Source organism: Oncorhynchus gorbuscha, linkage group LG12, assembly GCF_021184085.1.
Source record: "Oncorhynchus gorbuscha isolate QuinsamMale2020 ecotype Even-year linkage group LG12, OgorEven_v1.0, whole genome shotgun sequence".
NCBI lineage: Eukaryota > Metazoa > Chordata > Actinopteri > Salmoniformes > Salmonidae > Oncorhynchus > Oncorhynchus gorbuscha.
This window is the reverse complement of record NC_060184.1, coordinates 39,442,667-39,459,005: the sequence shown is the minus strand read 5'-3', so window position 1 is coordinate 39,459,005 and position 16,339 is coordinate 39,442,667. Positions and strand designations below refer to the sequence as shown.

The 16,339-nt window shown below is 50.4% G+C and overlaps 1 protein-coding gene across 2 annotated transcripts in view; it reads left to right on the top strand.

Moving 5' to 3' along the window:
• LOC123990996 (1-phosphatidylinositol 4,5-bisphosphate phosphodiesterase beta-1-like) overlaps nucleotides 1-16,339 on the top strand; it is a 256,259-nt gene that overhangs the window by 228,378 nt on the left and 11,542 nt on the right. The window lies entirely within an intron of this gene.

Sequence of the window (16,339 nt, the reverse complement as noted above, 5' to 3'; positions counted from 1 at the left end):
CCAAGTACAGTTCATTCGGAAACGTGACTTTGTTTTGGACTTGACTTTTTCCACATTTTGTTGCGTTTACAGTGGGGCTGGGCGATACATCAATATCGATAATTATCGAGGTAATTACTTCGCTCAGTAACGATATAAAAAACGTTTAGATTAATTTTCGACAATGTCGGTATAGAATAATGGGTACAGCAGTCCATTTCACCTCTGTGACGCAGCAGGAACGTGACGAGAAGTGACAATAGGCACGTGGAGAGGTACACGCCCACTAAAAACCACTTCGCACCTCGGGTGATGGAGTAGCCACAATTAACCACGAGAAATGAGTGATGTCGGCGAAAACCGTGGTGATAGCCATGGAGAAGGAGCCGCTTCCAACGAAGAAATGATTGATGAAAAGGGTTCAACTGTTTCAGTCATTTGGAAGCGGTTTGGCTTTTTGAAGTCTGACGAAAAAGGAGAGCAATGTTCGGTGCAAATTGTGCCTTAAGACAGGTGGGTGGTAATATGACAAACCTTTTTCAACATCTGAAGCAAAACCACTCTTTGGAACATGCAGAGAGTTTGAGTTTGCGCCACGGTGTTGATAAACGCCCCTCAAGCACCAGCCAATCTAGGGATGTTCGCCCGAAGCAGTCAACACTGATAGCGTTTATGCCCTACAAGCAAATATCGAATAGACAAAGACATCACAAATGCTATTTTGCATTGCATTACTAAGGACATTAGCACAGCCGAAAAGGAATGTTTCAAGAGGCTTATCAATTGAATTGACCCCAGAACGACCGATTGTTACCGTGTCAGCTCGGGGATTCGATTTCGCAACCTTTCAGTTACTGGTCCAACGCTCTAACCACGGTTTGTTAAGGTATTCTTGAGTTTGAAGCAGATATGCACCTTTAAAACATAATTTGATTAATATCGTGATAATTATCGTTATCGATTGAAAAATGATGTAAAATGATATAGATATCGTGATGATTATCGTTATCGATTGAAAAATGATGTAAAATGATATAGATATCGTGATAATTATCGTTATCGATTGAAAAATGATGTAAAATGATATAGATATCGTGATAATTATCGTTATCGATTGAAAAATGATGTAAAATGATATAGATATCGTGATAATTATCGTTATCGATTGAAAAATGATGTAAAATGATATAGATATCGTGATCATTTATTTGCCATATCGCCCGTCCCTTACAGACTTATTCTAAAATGGATTAAATCATTTTTCCCCTCATCGATCGACACACTATACCCCATAATGACAATGCAAAAATTGAAATATCACATTTAGGTAAGTATTCAGACCCTTTACTCAGTACTTTGTTGAAGCACCTTTGGCAGCGATTACAGCCTTGAGTCTTCTTGGTTATGACGCTACAAGCTTGGCACACCTGTATTTGGGGAGTTTCTCCCATCCTTCTCTGCTGATCCTCTCAAGCTCTGTCAGGTTGGATGGGGAGTTTATTTAAAATAAAATAAAATTGACCTTTATTTAACTAGGCAAGTCAGTTAAGAACAAACTCTTATTTACAATGACGGCCTAGGAACAGTGGGTTAACTGCCTGTTCAGGGGCAGAACGACAGATTTGTATCTTGTCATCTCAGGGGTTTGAACTTGCAACCTTCCGGTTACCAGTCCAACGCTCTAACCACTAGGCTACCCTGCCAAGTGTCACTGCACAACTATTTTCAGGTCTCTCCAGAGATCGATCGGGTTCAAGTCCAGGCTCTGGCTGGGTCACTCAAGGACATTCAAAAGACTTGTCCCGAAGCCACTCCTGCGTTGTCTTGGCTGTGTGCTTAGGGTCGTTGTCCTGTTAGAAGGTGAACCTTCACCCTAGTCTGAGGTCTTGAGCGCTCTGGAGCAGGTTTTCATCAATGATCTCTCCGTGCTTTTCTCTGTTCATCTTTCCCTCGATCCTGACTAGTCTCCCAGTCCCTGCTGCAGAAAACCATCCCCACAGCATGATGCTGCCACCACCATGCTTCACAGTAGGGATGGTGCCAGGTTTCCTTCAGATGTGACGCTTGGCATTCAGGCCAAAGAGTTCAATCTTGGTTTCATGAGACCAGAGAATCTTGTTTCTCATGGTCTGAAAGTCATTGAGGTGCCTTTTGGAACCTCACAAGGATGATCAATGGAAACAGGATGCACCTGAGCTCAATTTCGAGTTTAATTGCAAAGGGTCTAAATTCTAATGTAAGTAAGCTATTCCAGTTTCTTTTATTATCATAAAGTTGCAAAAACAATACAACAGCTTTTGCTTTTGTCGTCATGGGGTGTTGTGTGTCGATTGATGAGGGAAAACATGTATTGAATCCATTTTAGAATAAGGCTGTAACGTAACAAAATGTGTAAAAAGGGAAGGGGTCTGAATACTTTCCGAATGCACTGCACATCTCAACTCCACGATACCACATCCGCAAGTTGCTGTGAAGTCAATTACTTACATTTTTATTTTTTTAATTCTTTAACCTTTACTGTGTACATACACTGAGTATACAAAACATTAAGAACACCTGCTCTTTCTATGACATGGATTAACCTGGTCAGCCTAAGTGAAAGCTATGGTCCCTTATTGATGTCGCTTGTTAAATCCACTTCAATCAGTGTAAGTGAAGGGGAGGAGACGGGGTAAAGAAGGATTTTTAAACGTTTTAAACCTTTTAAGCCTTGAGGCAATTGAGACATGGACTGTGTATGTGTGCCATCCGGCGGGTGAATCGTCAAGACAGAATATTTAAGTGCCTTTCGAACAGGGTAGGGCCAGGCGCACCGGTTTGTGTCAAGAACTACAACGCTGCTGGATTTTTCATCCTCAACAGTTTCCTGTGCGTTTCAAGAATGGTCCACCACCCAAAGGACATCCAGCCAACTTGACTCAACTATGAGAAGCATTGGAGTCAACATGGGCCAGCATCCCTGTGGAACACTTTCAACACCTTCTGAGGCTAAAAAGGGGGGGGGGGGTGCAACTCAATATAAGGAAGGTGTTCTTAAGGTTTGGTATACTCACACGGTGTTTGTCCTCTGTTGTTTGTCCTCTGTTGAGGGCCTTTCTTTGTTTGCTGAAATCCCATACTTTTTCATAAAATTACAACCACCGACTGCAATCTCCGAGCAACAGCAATGAGGAAACCGTGGGTGGTTGTATTTGATTGAAGTTGTATTTTTTAAAAGTATGTGCTTCAGTGAACAGAGAACCAACATAGGTTTAAGAATGGACATTTTGAAGAAGCCGGAGGTTCACTCCAAGTTGCACTCAACTCCGGTGGGTGCGGTATCGTGGAGTTGAGATGTACTTTGATATATGAAAATGTGAAATGCATTGGACATATTAGAAGGGGGGGCATGGATGATGTTGTACTTACTAGTGCGGCACAGGGACGATGGGAAAGTCTTGAAACAATGAATAGTGCTTTTCTCAATAGCTAGTCACAGTTATACTGTCTTAAGCTGTCGTTAAGAGTCAGCCAACTTCCTACAGTAGCAGATCCTCCGTGCTCATTATTCCACGGTGTGCGTGTGGGCGTGTAAGAGTACGGCTTGTGAGGATGTCATTTTCTCCCCCCGTTTCCTGTCGTAGGCTCTCTCCTTCGATCACACTCTGAATCCCCCAGCCCAGATATTATGACAATTCTCGAAGAGGAGTAGAAAAAGAGAGTGATGATGATGATGATGATGAAGTCAAGTGAGAGTTCCATGCAGGGCTAATGGAGGAGGGCATGACTAACCAGGATAGGGCTAATATGAAGACACACACACATTTTCACTGACGCATGTACACACTCTCTCTCTCTCACACACACACATGGTTCTGACCCAGATTTCTCCTCTGGGCTCAGAGCAGCCGCTAATGGACCGCTATAACCATCCCTGGTCTGTGGAGACCCTCACATCTTTCACTGCGACCGCCCGCCCGCCCGGGTTAGCACCACGCTACGCTGCCTCACGTGTGTGTGTGTGTGTGTGTGTGTGTGTGTGTGTGTGTGTGTGTGTGTGTGTGTGTGTGTGTGTGTGTGTGTGTGTGTGTGTGTGTGTGTGTGTGTGTGTGTGTGTGTGTGTGTGTGTGTGTGTGTGTGTGTGTGTGTGTGTGTGTGTGTCAGGCCAGCTGCTATCCCGCTGTGCAGAAGGAAATAGATGCGACTGAGGCCAGTTTACCCAAATAACCACTCATGTTCCATGTCCAGTTTTAACTCAACCTACTTGCTACTGTATCCGTCTGGCCGAAGTGAATGTTATAGCTCCTAACCCGTTTACTGTGTGTCTGAAGACGCAGAACTTTTAAGCCCGTGTTCCAATGGAGGGTCAGTTGTTTTACATGGAGGAATCTGCCAGGTTGCGGGGCTGTGCCTTTTGGTCTCCAAACGTCAGCATGTGCTCCGTTACTTCAACGTTTGTGTTGCCTAGGCCATGGCTATACGGCAACATGTCAGAAGAGAGAGAGAGAGAAAATGGGGAAAGAGAGAGATATGGAGTCGGTATGGGCAGGGAGGGAGAGAGAGTGTGAGAGGGAATAGCTGATGGAGGGAGAGAGAGAGAGTGTGTATGATAGGGGATGGAGAGAAAGAGGAGGGAGAGAGAGCGCGTGTCCTCTGTCTTGTCTGTCGTCACTCTCCGCGGGTGCGCATTCAGGTGATGGTGTCCTGCTAATGTTCTAATCAAAATGGCTTCACACCCACAGTACGGTAGACGCTGATTGAGCACACACACATACACACACACACACCTCCAACATCGCTCTCAAAGACATACCATTGCACCAGGGTACTCAGCCCTAGTGTTATGGTTGATTATCTTAAAGTAGCTAACTGTCCAGTGAAAATATCACTTTTAAAAGTTCATATTCTGTTAACTCATACCCAAATAATGTTATGGACTCGTCCTAAGCTCATATTGGTGGCCCAAGCAGAAAGGGAAAAAAACACTTCAAAGACCCCAACTCAAACTTGTAATCTCAAACAGACCATTTAAGAAGAAAAAAAAGCTTGCTATTTCATCATAGAGTATGTCATACTCCTGAGGAGGATGAGCTGGCCAATCAACGGTCTAGAGGAGGATGAGCTGGCCAATCAGCGGTCTGCACGTCTTAATTTTCTTAATGACCGGTACACGCCAACACCATTCTGTTGTTGTGATACTCCCACACCATTCTGTTGTTGTGATACTCCCACACCATTCTGTTGTTGAGATACTCCCACACCATTCTGTTGTTGTGATACTCCCACACCATTCTGTCGTTGTGATACTCCCACACCATTCTGTCGTTGTGATACTCCCACACCATTCTGTTGTTGAGATACTCCCACACCATTCTGTTGTTGTGATACTCCCACACCATTCTGTTGTTGTGATACTCCCACACCATTCTGTTGTTGTGATACTCCCACACCATTCTGTTGTTGTGATACTCCCACACCATTCTGTTGTTGTGATACTCCCACACCATTCTGTTGTTGTGATACTCCCACACCATTCTGTTGTTGTGATACTCCCACACCATTCTGTTGTTGTGATACTCCCACACCATTCTGTTGTTGAGATACTCCCACACCATTCTGTTGTTGAGATACTCCCACACCATTCTGTTGTTGTGATACTCCCACACCATTCTGTTGTTGTGATACTCCCACACCATTCTGTCGTTGTGATACTCCCACACCATTCTGTCGTTGTGATACTCCCACACCATTCTGTCGTTGTGATACTCCCACACCATTCTGTCGTTGTGATACTCCCACACCATTCTGTCGTTGTGATACTCCCACACCATTCTGTCGTTGTGATACTCCCACACCATTCTGTCGTTGTGATACTCCCACACCATTCTGTCGTTGTGATACTCCCACACCATTCTGAAACAGAAAAGCAGCTTTTGAACATATTGAATTATTTAACTCATATAGTAAGTAATTATAGGTCATATGTCAAGGTTTTACCTGGGAGAGTCATGCTATGTGGTAGTCTTCCCTTCCCTAATTATAGGTCACTCTGGCTAAGAGGGTCTGCTGAATGACTAAGATATAGGAATGTAATTGGGAACTCTAGGTCTGATACACCTGGACAGTAATCTCTATTACCCTACACCTACACACTGCACCAGTTGTCCTCCTACTTGACTGTGTAGCTAGCCTAGACAGGTGAAATGCCATTCACACCTACAACACCATTATTGTGGTTCTCACACTTGCTCACACAGGATGTGAGACGACTGGGAGGAGAAGTGTATATGCGTCACGTGTGTCACTCGCGTACACGTGTGTGCACCGGGAGACACATGCGGTGTGAGTATGGGGTGTATGTGTGTGGAGGTAGATGGCCCCGGTCTCATCCTTTTCGGAGCAGGCAACAGAAAATGGTGGCGTTCCCGAGTGCAGGAGCCATTACTGTAACACTCTCACGTACACTTTTCCTCTATCAAAAACTCACCGTCACACACACACACAGTGACGCACACACAAACGCACACAGTGTTTGGTCCGTGATGCAACACACCGGAGCCCTGTGCAGTTGTCATGGAAACGCTCATTCTACCCCCCCTCCTCGCCCCACACACACAAACACACCCCTCCCCATCTTCTATCCACGACTCTCTCTGCAATCTGTTAATTTGGAGCCTGATGACACAACCCAGGGACTGCCTGGTGGTGGCCTGTAGAAAGACCGAGAGAGGGAGGGACAGAGAGAGAGAGAGAAACCACAAAAGAAAATAGGGAGAGTGAGGGAGGGAGGAAGAGAAAATGAGTGAGGAAGAAGGAGAGACAGGAGGGATAGCGGAGAGACAGGGAGGGATAGACTGAGAGACAGGGAGGGATAGACGGAGAGACAGGGAGGGATAGACGGAGAGACAGGGAGGGATAGACGGAGAGACAGGGAGGGATAGACGGAGAGACAGGGAGGGATAGACGGAGAGACAGGGAGGGATAGACGGAGAGACAGGGAGGGATAGACGGAGAGACAGGGAGGGATAGACGGAGAGACAGGGAGGGATAGACGGAGAGACAGGGAGGGATAGACGGAGAGACGGGGAGGGAGAGACGGAGAGACGGGGAGGGATAGACGGAGAGACGGGGAGGGATAGACGGAGAGACGGGGAGGGATAGACGGAGAGACAGGGAGGGATAGACGGAGAGACGGGGAGGGATAGACGGAGGGATAGATGGAGAGACAGGGAGGGATAGACGGAGAGACAGGGGGAGAGACAGGGGGATAGACGGAGAGACGGGGATAGACGGAGAGACAGGGAGGGATAGACGGAGAGACGGGGATAGACGGAGAGACGGGGATAGACTGAGAGATGGGGGATAGACGGAGAGACGGGGGATAGACTGAGAGACAGGGAGGGATAGACTGAGAGACAGGGAGGGATAGACTGAGAGACAGGGAGGGATAGACTGAGAGACAGGGAGGGATAGACTGAGAGACAGGGAGGGATAGACTGAGAGACAGGGAGGGATAGACGGAGAGACGGGGAGGGATAGACGGAGGGATAGATGGAGAGACAGGGAGGGATAGACGGAGAGACAGGGGGATAGACGGAGAGACGGGGATAGACGGAGAGACAGAGGGGGATAGACGGAGAGACAGGGAGGGATAGACGGAGAGACGGGGATAGACGGAGAGACGGGGATAGACGGAGAGATGGGGGATAGACGGAGAGACGGGGGATAGACGGAGAGACGGGGGATAGACGGAGAGACGGGGGATAGACTGAGAGACAGGGAGGGATAGACTGAGAGACAGGGAGGGATAGACGGAGGGATAGACGGAGAGACAGGGAGGGATAGACGGAGAGACAGGGAGGGATAGACGGAGAGACGAGGGATAGACGGAGAGACGGGGGATAGACGGAGAGACAGGGGGATAGACGGAGAGACAGGGGGGTTGACGGAGAGACAGGGGGATAGACGGAGAGACAGGGGGATAGACGGAGAGACAGGGAGGGATAGACGGAGAGACAGGGGGATAGACAGGGAGGGATAGTCGGAAAGACAGGGGGATAGACGGAGAGACAGGGAGTGATAGACGGAGAGACAGGGAGGGATAGACGGAGAGACAGGGAGGGATAGACGGAGAGACAGGGAGGGATAGACGGAGAGACAGGGAGGGATAGACGGAGAGACAGGGGGGATAGACAGGGAGGGATAGTCGGAGAGACAGGGGGGATAGACGGAGAGACAGGGAGGGATAGACGGAGAGACAGGGAGGGATAGACGGAGAGACAGGGAGGGATAGACGGAGAGACAGGGAGGGATAGACGGAGAGACAGGGAGGGATAGACGGAGAGACAGGGAGGGATAGACAGGGAGGGATAGACGGAGAGGCAGGGGGGATAGACGGAGAGACGGGGGGATAGACGGAGAGACGGGGGGATAGACGGAGAGACGGGGGATAGACGGAGAGACAGGGGGATAGACAGGGAGGGATAGTCGGAGAGACAGGGGGGATAGACGGAGAGACAGGGAGGGATAGACGGAGAGACAGGGAGGGATAGACGGAGAGACAGGGAGGGATAGACGGAGAGACAGGGAGGGATAGACGGAGAGACAGGGAGGGATAGACGGAGAGACAGGGAGGGATAGACGGAGAGACAGGGGGGATAGACGGAGAGACAGGGAGGGATAGACGGAGAGACAGGGAGGGATAGACGGAGAGACAGGGAGGGATAGACGGAGAGACAGGGAGGGATAGACGGAGAGACAGGGAGGGATAGACGGAGAGACAGGGAGGGATAGACGGAGAGACAGGGAGGGATAGACGGAGAGACAGGGAGGGATAGACGGAGAGACAGGGAGGGATAGACGGAGAGACAGGGGGGATAGACGGAGAGACAGGGAGGGATAGACGGAGAGACAGGGAGGGATAGACGGAGAGACGGGGAGGGATAGACGGAGAGACGGGGAGGGATAGACGGAGAGACAGGGAGGGATAGACGGAGGGATAGACGGAGAGATAGGGAGGGATAGGCGGAGAGACAGGGAGGGATAGACGGAGAGACAGGGGGGATAGACGGAGAGACAGGGAGGGATAGACGGAGAGACAGGGAGGGATAGACGGAGAGACAGGGAGGGATAGACGGAGAGACAGGGAGGGATAGACGGAGAGACAGGGAGGGATAGACAGGGAGGGATAGACGGAGAGGCAGGGGGATAGACGGAGAGACAGGGGGATAGACGGGGGGATAGACGGAGAGACGGGGGGATAGACAGAGAGACGGGGGGATAGACGGAGAGACGGGGGATAGACGGAGAGACGGGGGGATAGACGGAGAGACGGGGGGATAGACGGAGAGATGGGGAGGGATAGACGGAGAGACAGGGAGGGATAGACGGAGAGACAGGGAGGGATAGACGGAGAGACAGGGAGGGATAGACGGAGGGATAGACGGAGAGATAGGGAGGGATAGGCGGAGAGACAGGGAGGGATAGATGGAGAGACAGGGGGGATAGACGGAGAGACAGGGAGGGATAGACGGAGAGACAGGGAGGGATAGACGGAGAGACAGGGAGGGAGAGACGGAGAGACAGGGAGGGATAGACGGAGAGACAGGGAGGGATAGACTGAGAGACAGGAGGGATAGACTGAGAGACAGGGGGATAGACGGAGAGACAGGGGGATAGACGGGGGGATAGACGGGGGGATAGACGGAGAGACGGGGGGATAGACGGAGAGACGGGGGGATAGACGGAGAGACGGGGGATAGACGGAGAGGCAGGGAGGGATAGACGGAGAGACTCCTTTATCCTATTCTTTCTCATTCTTCCCCTCCTTCCCTCTTCCTCCCTTTCTATACTCTCCCCCTTTATCCCACTCTCTCTCTTCCTCATTCTTCCCCTCCTCCCCTCTTCCTCCCTCTCTATACTCTCCCCCTTATCCCACTCTCTCTCTTCCTCATTCTTCCCCTCCTCCCCTCTTCCTCCCTCTCTATACTCTCCCCCTTATCCCACTCTCTCTCTTCCTCATTCTTCCCCTCCTTCCCTCTTCCTCCTTCTCTATACTCTCCCCCTTTATCCCACTCTCTCTCTTCCTCATTCTTCCCTCCTTCCCTCTTCCTCCCTCTCTCTCTCTACTCTCCCCCTTTATCCCACTCTCTCTCTTTCTCATTCTTTCCCTCCTTCCCTCTTCCTCCCCTCTCTCTACTCTCCCCCTTTATCCCACTCTCTCTCTTCCTCATTCTTCCCCTCCTTCCCTCTTCCTCCCTCTCTGTACTCTCCGCCTTTATCCCACTCTCTCTCTTTCTCATTCTTCCCTCTTCCTCCCTCTCTATACTCTCCCCCTTTATCCCACTCTCTCTTCCTTATTCTTCCCATCCTTCCCTCTTCCTCCCTCTCTATACTCTACCCCTTTATCCCACTCTCTCTCTTTCTCATTCTTCCCCTCCTCCCCTCTTCCTCCCTCTCTGTACTCTCCGCCTTTATCCCACTCTCTCTTTCTCATTCTTCCCCTCCTTCCCTCTTCCTCCCCTCTCTCTCTCTACTCTCCCCCTTTATCCCACTCTCTCTCTTTCTCATTCTTCCCCTCCTCCCCTCTTCCTCCCTCTCTGTACTCTCCGCCTTTATCCCACTCTCTCTCTTTCTCATTCTTCCCCTCCTTCCCTCTTCCTCCCCCTCTCTCTCTCTACTCTCCCCCTTTATCCCACTCTCTCTCTTTCTCATTCTTCCCCTCCTCCCCTCTTCCTCCCTCTCTACACTCTACCCCTTTATCCCACTCTCTCTCTTTCTCATTCTTCCCCTCCTTCCCTCTTCCTCCCTCTCTCTACACTCCCCCTTTATCCCACTCTCTCTCTTCCTCATTCTTCCCCTCCTTCCCTCTTCCTCCCTCTCTCTCTCTCTACTCTCCCCCTTTATCCCACTCTCTCTTCCTCATTCTTCCCCTCCTTCCCTCTTCCTCCCTCTCTCTCTCTACTCTCCCCCTTTATCCCACTCTCTCTCTTCCTCATTCTTCCCCTCCTTCCCTCTTCCTCTCTCTCTCTATGCCTCTCTGACTGTTGGCGGTCATGGCTTCCCTCATCGCTGCCTTTGGTCTGCTCCTCTCTCCATTCCATAGGGTCACATCAATAATTAATGCATACACACACACACACACGCACACGCACACGCACGCGCACACACACTCACACCCTGCCCACAGGGAACATTGCTACTCCCAGAGGAAAGCCGATGCAGTGAGACGAAGCCTTTTGTCACACATTTGTGTCTACGTGTGTTTGTGCTTGTGAGTATATCTGCATGTGTGTGGTTGTGTGCCAGGTTACAGTCCTGCTTGCCTGTGGTGTTGGATGACAGGGCTGCTGTTTCAGCTCAAACCATGGTGGTCACCCTCTGAGGCTGATATGGCAGGATGTGTGTGCGCACGCGCGTGTGTGTGTCGGTGTTGACTAATGAAGGTGTCTTGAAAGGTTTCACATCTCTTGTTGTCCTGCTGGAAACCCTCCCCTCTACATCGCTGTATAATAGTTCCACGCTGTCACAATGAGCCAGCTCTATATATCAGCATTACTATAAGAAAAGAAGGAAAAACTGAGGGAGTGAGAGAGGAATATAAATAATGGGATGGGGGGGGGTAGAGAAAGAGAGGAGAGAAAATATATATAAAACCTGTCCGTTCTCTCGTCGAGGAACAATTGAGTCCTGGACAAATATACTTAACTCTGTACAGAATAATCTTGGCTAAAGCCCAACACAGACAAATAAACAATTCATAAAGCCCATCTCTCTCTCTCTGTCTCTCTCTCTCTCTGTTTCTCTCTCTCTCTCTCTCTCTCTCTCTCTGTTTCTCTCTCTCTCTCTCTCTCTCTCTCTCTCTCTCTCTCTCTGTCTCTCTCTCTTGCTCTCTCTCCTTCATTATGCCTCTCTTGTGGACCACTGGAAAGAATGCAAATGGTGCTTAAGCAACCCCTCAGACAGCCAGCACACACATTTCAGAGTGGTGACCCCTCATTCACCTCCTGGTCACGGAGAGCCTAATTGGACTGTGTTTGGATCTATCTAGGACAGGAGGGGACAAACACACACAGTGTGGCATATATCACAGGAGTGGGTTGGAACTGCTAGGGTTGAAAATGGACTGGGTTCTGCTGTACCTAAACCATGTTACAGTACCAGAAGACTGCCCAGCAGCTTTTAAATGGATCTGTATTCCTTATTAAGTGCACTCTGCGGGCCCTGGACATAAGTAGTGCACTATGATTCTAAATCGTTAATGCTGGATGTTATCACTGGTGGCCAAACATCCTCCTGGACATCTCCCCTCCCGCAGGGTTTTGTTCCAGCCCTAATCGAACACACCTGATTCAACTAATCAGCTGCTCCCTGGGACCTTGCGTGTGTAGGGCTGGAGTAAAAGTTATGTAACCTGTCTTACTAGCTCTAGTACTGAAAGTGACAAGAAGCCACACATTCATTTGGAACCGAATTTAGTACCGAGGCCCTCCGACACACACACACACACACACACACACACACACACACACACACACACACACACACACACACACACACACACACACACACACACACACACACACACACACACACACACACACACACACACACACACACACACACACACACACACACACACACACACACACACCGCTTCCCTCGATGCGCCTCAGAATGAGGACAGATGGTGAAAGTCATCCAGTATAGTATTTTAAGAAAGGCAGAAGTGAGTGTGTGTGTGTGTTTTGACAGATGATGGGTCTTCTGAGGTGATACCGTGTTTAAGTGCTCGTTTGGGTCCAAGCGGAAACCACACACACGAACACAAACACTGCGCTGGTCTCTGAAGGGTAGTTGAGGTTGCTCAGTCAGATCCGGACACCTGATGAGACCTTCTATTAGACAGCACTGTTGGAGGAGGCTCAGCTCTCCACTCTGTTGGATGCCGCATTGAGAAAGGTGGGAGAAGAAATGGAGACTGACAGAAAGCGAGAGAAAGAGAGAGACCCTGCTCGCTCCATCTGCTCGTCCTCTCCTCCCTCTTCACCCCATTACTGTGACTTTTAATTACCTCAGCTGTCACTCCACCCCCAGGTGATAACGAGGTGTGGTGTTCGTCACACCCTGTCCCCAACCGACACACACACCCTGTCCCCAACCGACACACACACCCTGTCCCCAACCGACACACACACCCTGTCCCCAACCGACACACACACACCCTGTCCCCAACCGACACACACACACCCTGTCCCAGCCCACACACCTCGTCCTGATATACAACCTGTCTCCAACATTTACACACACCCTGTCCCCAACATTTACACACACCCTGTCCCCAACCGACACACACACACCCTGTCCCAACCAACACACACACACCCTGTCCCCAACCGACACACACACACCCTGTCCCAACCCACACACCTCGTCCTGATATACAACCTGTCTCCAACATTTACACACACCCTGTCCCCAACCGACACACACACCCTGTCCCCAACCGACACACACACACCCTGTCCCAACCAACACACACACACCGTGTCCCCAACCGACACACACACACCCTGTCCCAACCCACACACCTCGTCCTGATATACAACCTGTCTCCAACATTTACACACACCCTGTCCCCAACCGACTCACACACACCCTGTCTCCACCCACACACCTCGTCCTGAAATATACAACCTGTCTCCAACATTTACACACACCCTGTCCCCAACCGACACACACACACCCTGTCCCAACCCACACACCTCGTCCTGATATGCAACCTGTCTCCAACATTTACACACACCCTGTCCCAACCGACACACACACACCCTGTCTCCAACCGACACACACACACCCTGTCCCAACCCACACACACACACCCTGTCCACAACCCACACACCTTGTCCTGATATACAACCTGTCTCCAACATTTGCACACACCCTGTCCCCAACCGACACACACACACCATGTCCACAACCCACACACCTTGTCCTGATATACAACCTGTCTCCAACATTTACACACACCCTGTCCCCAACCGACACACCTCGTCCTGATATACAACCTGTCTCCAACGTTTACACACACGCTGTCTCCAACCGACACACACACACACCGTGTCCACAACCGACACCCACACACCCTGTCCCAACCAACACTCACACACCCTGTCCCCAACCGACACACACACACCCTGTCCCAACCCACACACCTCGTCCTAATATACAAACTGTCTCCAACATTTACACACAACACCCTGTCCACAACCCACACACCTCGTCCTGATATACAACCTGTCTCCAACATTTACACACACCCTGTCCCCAACCGACACACACACACCCTGTCCCAACCCACACACCTCGTCCTGATATACAACCTGTCTCCAACATTTACACACACCCTGTCCCAACCGACACACACACACCCTGTCTCCAACCGACACACACACACCCTGTCCCAACCCACACACACACACCCTGTCCACAACCCACACACCTTGTCCTGATATACAACCTGTCTCCAACATTTGCACACACCCTGTCCCCAACCGACACACCTTGTCCTGATATACAACCTGTCTCCAACATTTACACACACCCTGTCCCCAACCGACACACCTCGTCCTGATATACAACCTGTCTCCAACGTTTACACACACGCTGTCTCCAACCGACACACACACACACCGTGTCCACAACCGACACCCACACACCCTGTCCCAACCAACACTCACACACCCTGTCCCCAACCGACACACACACACCCTGTCCCAACCCACACACCTCGTCCTGATATACAAACTGTCTCCAACATTTACACACAACACCCTGTCCACAACCCACACACCTCGTCCTGATATACAACCTGTCTCCAACATTTACACACACCCTGTCCCCAACCGACACACACACACCCTGTCCCAACCCACACACCTCGTCCTGATATACAACCTGTCTCCAACATTTACACACACCCTGTCCCAACCGACACACACACACCCTGTCTCCAACCGACACACACACACCCTGTCCCAACCCACACACACACACCCTGTCCACAACCCACACACCTTGTCCTGATATACAACCTGTCTCCAACATTTGCACACACCCTGTCCCCAACCGACACACACACACCATGTCCACAACCCACACACCTTGTCCTGATATACAACCTGTCTCCAACATTTACACACACCCTGTCCCCAACCGACACACCTCGTCCTGATATACAACCTGTCTCCAACGTTTACACACACGCTGTCTCCAACCGACACACACACACACCGTGTCCACAACCGACACCCACACACCCTGTCCCAACCAACACTCACACACCCTGTCCCCAACCGACACACACACACCCTGTCCCAACCCACACACCTCGTCCTGATATACAAACTGTCTCCAACATTTACACACAACACCCTGTCCACAACCCACACACCTCGTCCTGATATACAACCTGTCTCCAACATTTACACACACCCTGTCCCCAACCGACACACACACACCCTGTCCCAACCCACACACCTCGTCCTGATATACAACCTGTCTCCAACATTTACACACACCCTGTCCCAACCCACACACACACACACCCTGTCCCCAACAGACACACCTCGTCCTGATATACAACCTGTCTCCAACATTTACACACACGCTGTCTCCAACCGACACACACACACACCGTGTCCACAACCGACACCCACACACCCTGTCCCAACCGACACTCACACACCCTGTCCCCAACCGACACACACACACCCTGTCCCAACCCACACACCTCGTCCTGATATACAACCTGTCTCCAACATTTACACACACCCTGTCCCAACCCACACACCTCGTCCTGATATACAACCTGTCTCCAACATTTACACACACCCTGTCCCAACCGACACACACACACCCTGTCCCCAACCGACACACACCCTGTCCCAACCCACACACCTCGTCCTGATATACAACCTGTCTCCAACATTTACACACACCCTGTCCCAACCCACACACACACACCCTGTCCACAACCCACACACCTCGTCCTGATATACAACCTGTCTCCAACATTTACACACACCCTGTCCCCAACCGACACACACACCCTGTCCACAACCGACACACACACACCCTGTCCACAACCCACACACCTCGTCCTGATATAAAACCTGTCTCCAACATTTACACATACCCTGTCCCAACCCACACACACACACCCTGTCCCAACCCACCCACCTCGTCCTGATATACAACCTGTCTCCAACATTTACACACACCCTGTCCCAACCGACACACACACACCCTGTCCCAGCCCACACACCTCGTCCTGATATACAACCTGTCTCCAACATTTACACACACCCTGTCCACAACCGAC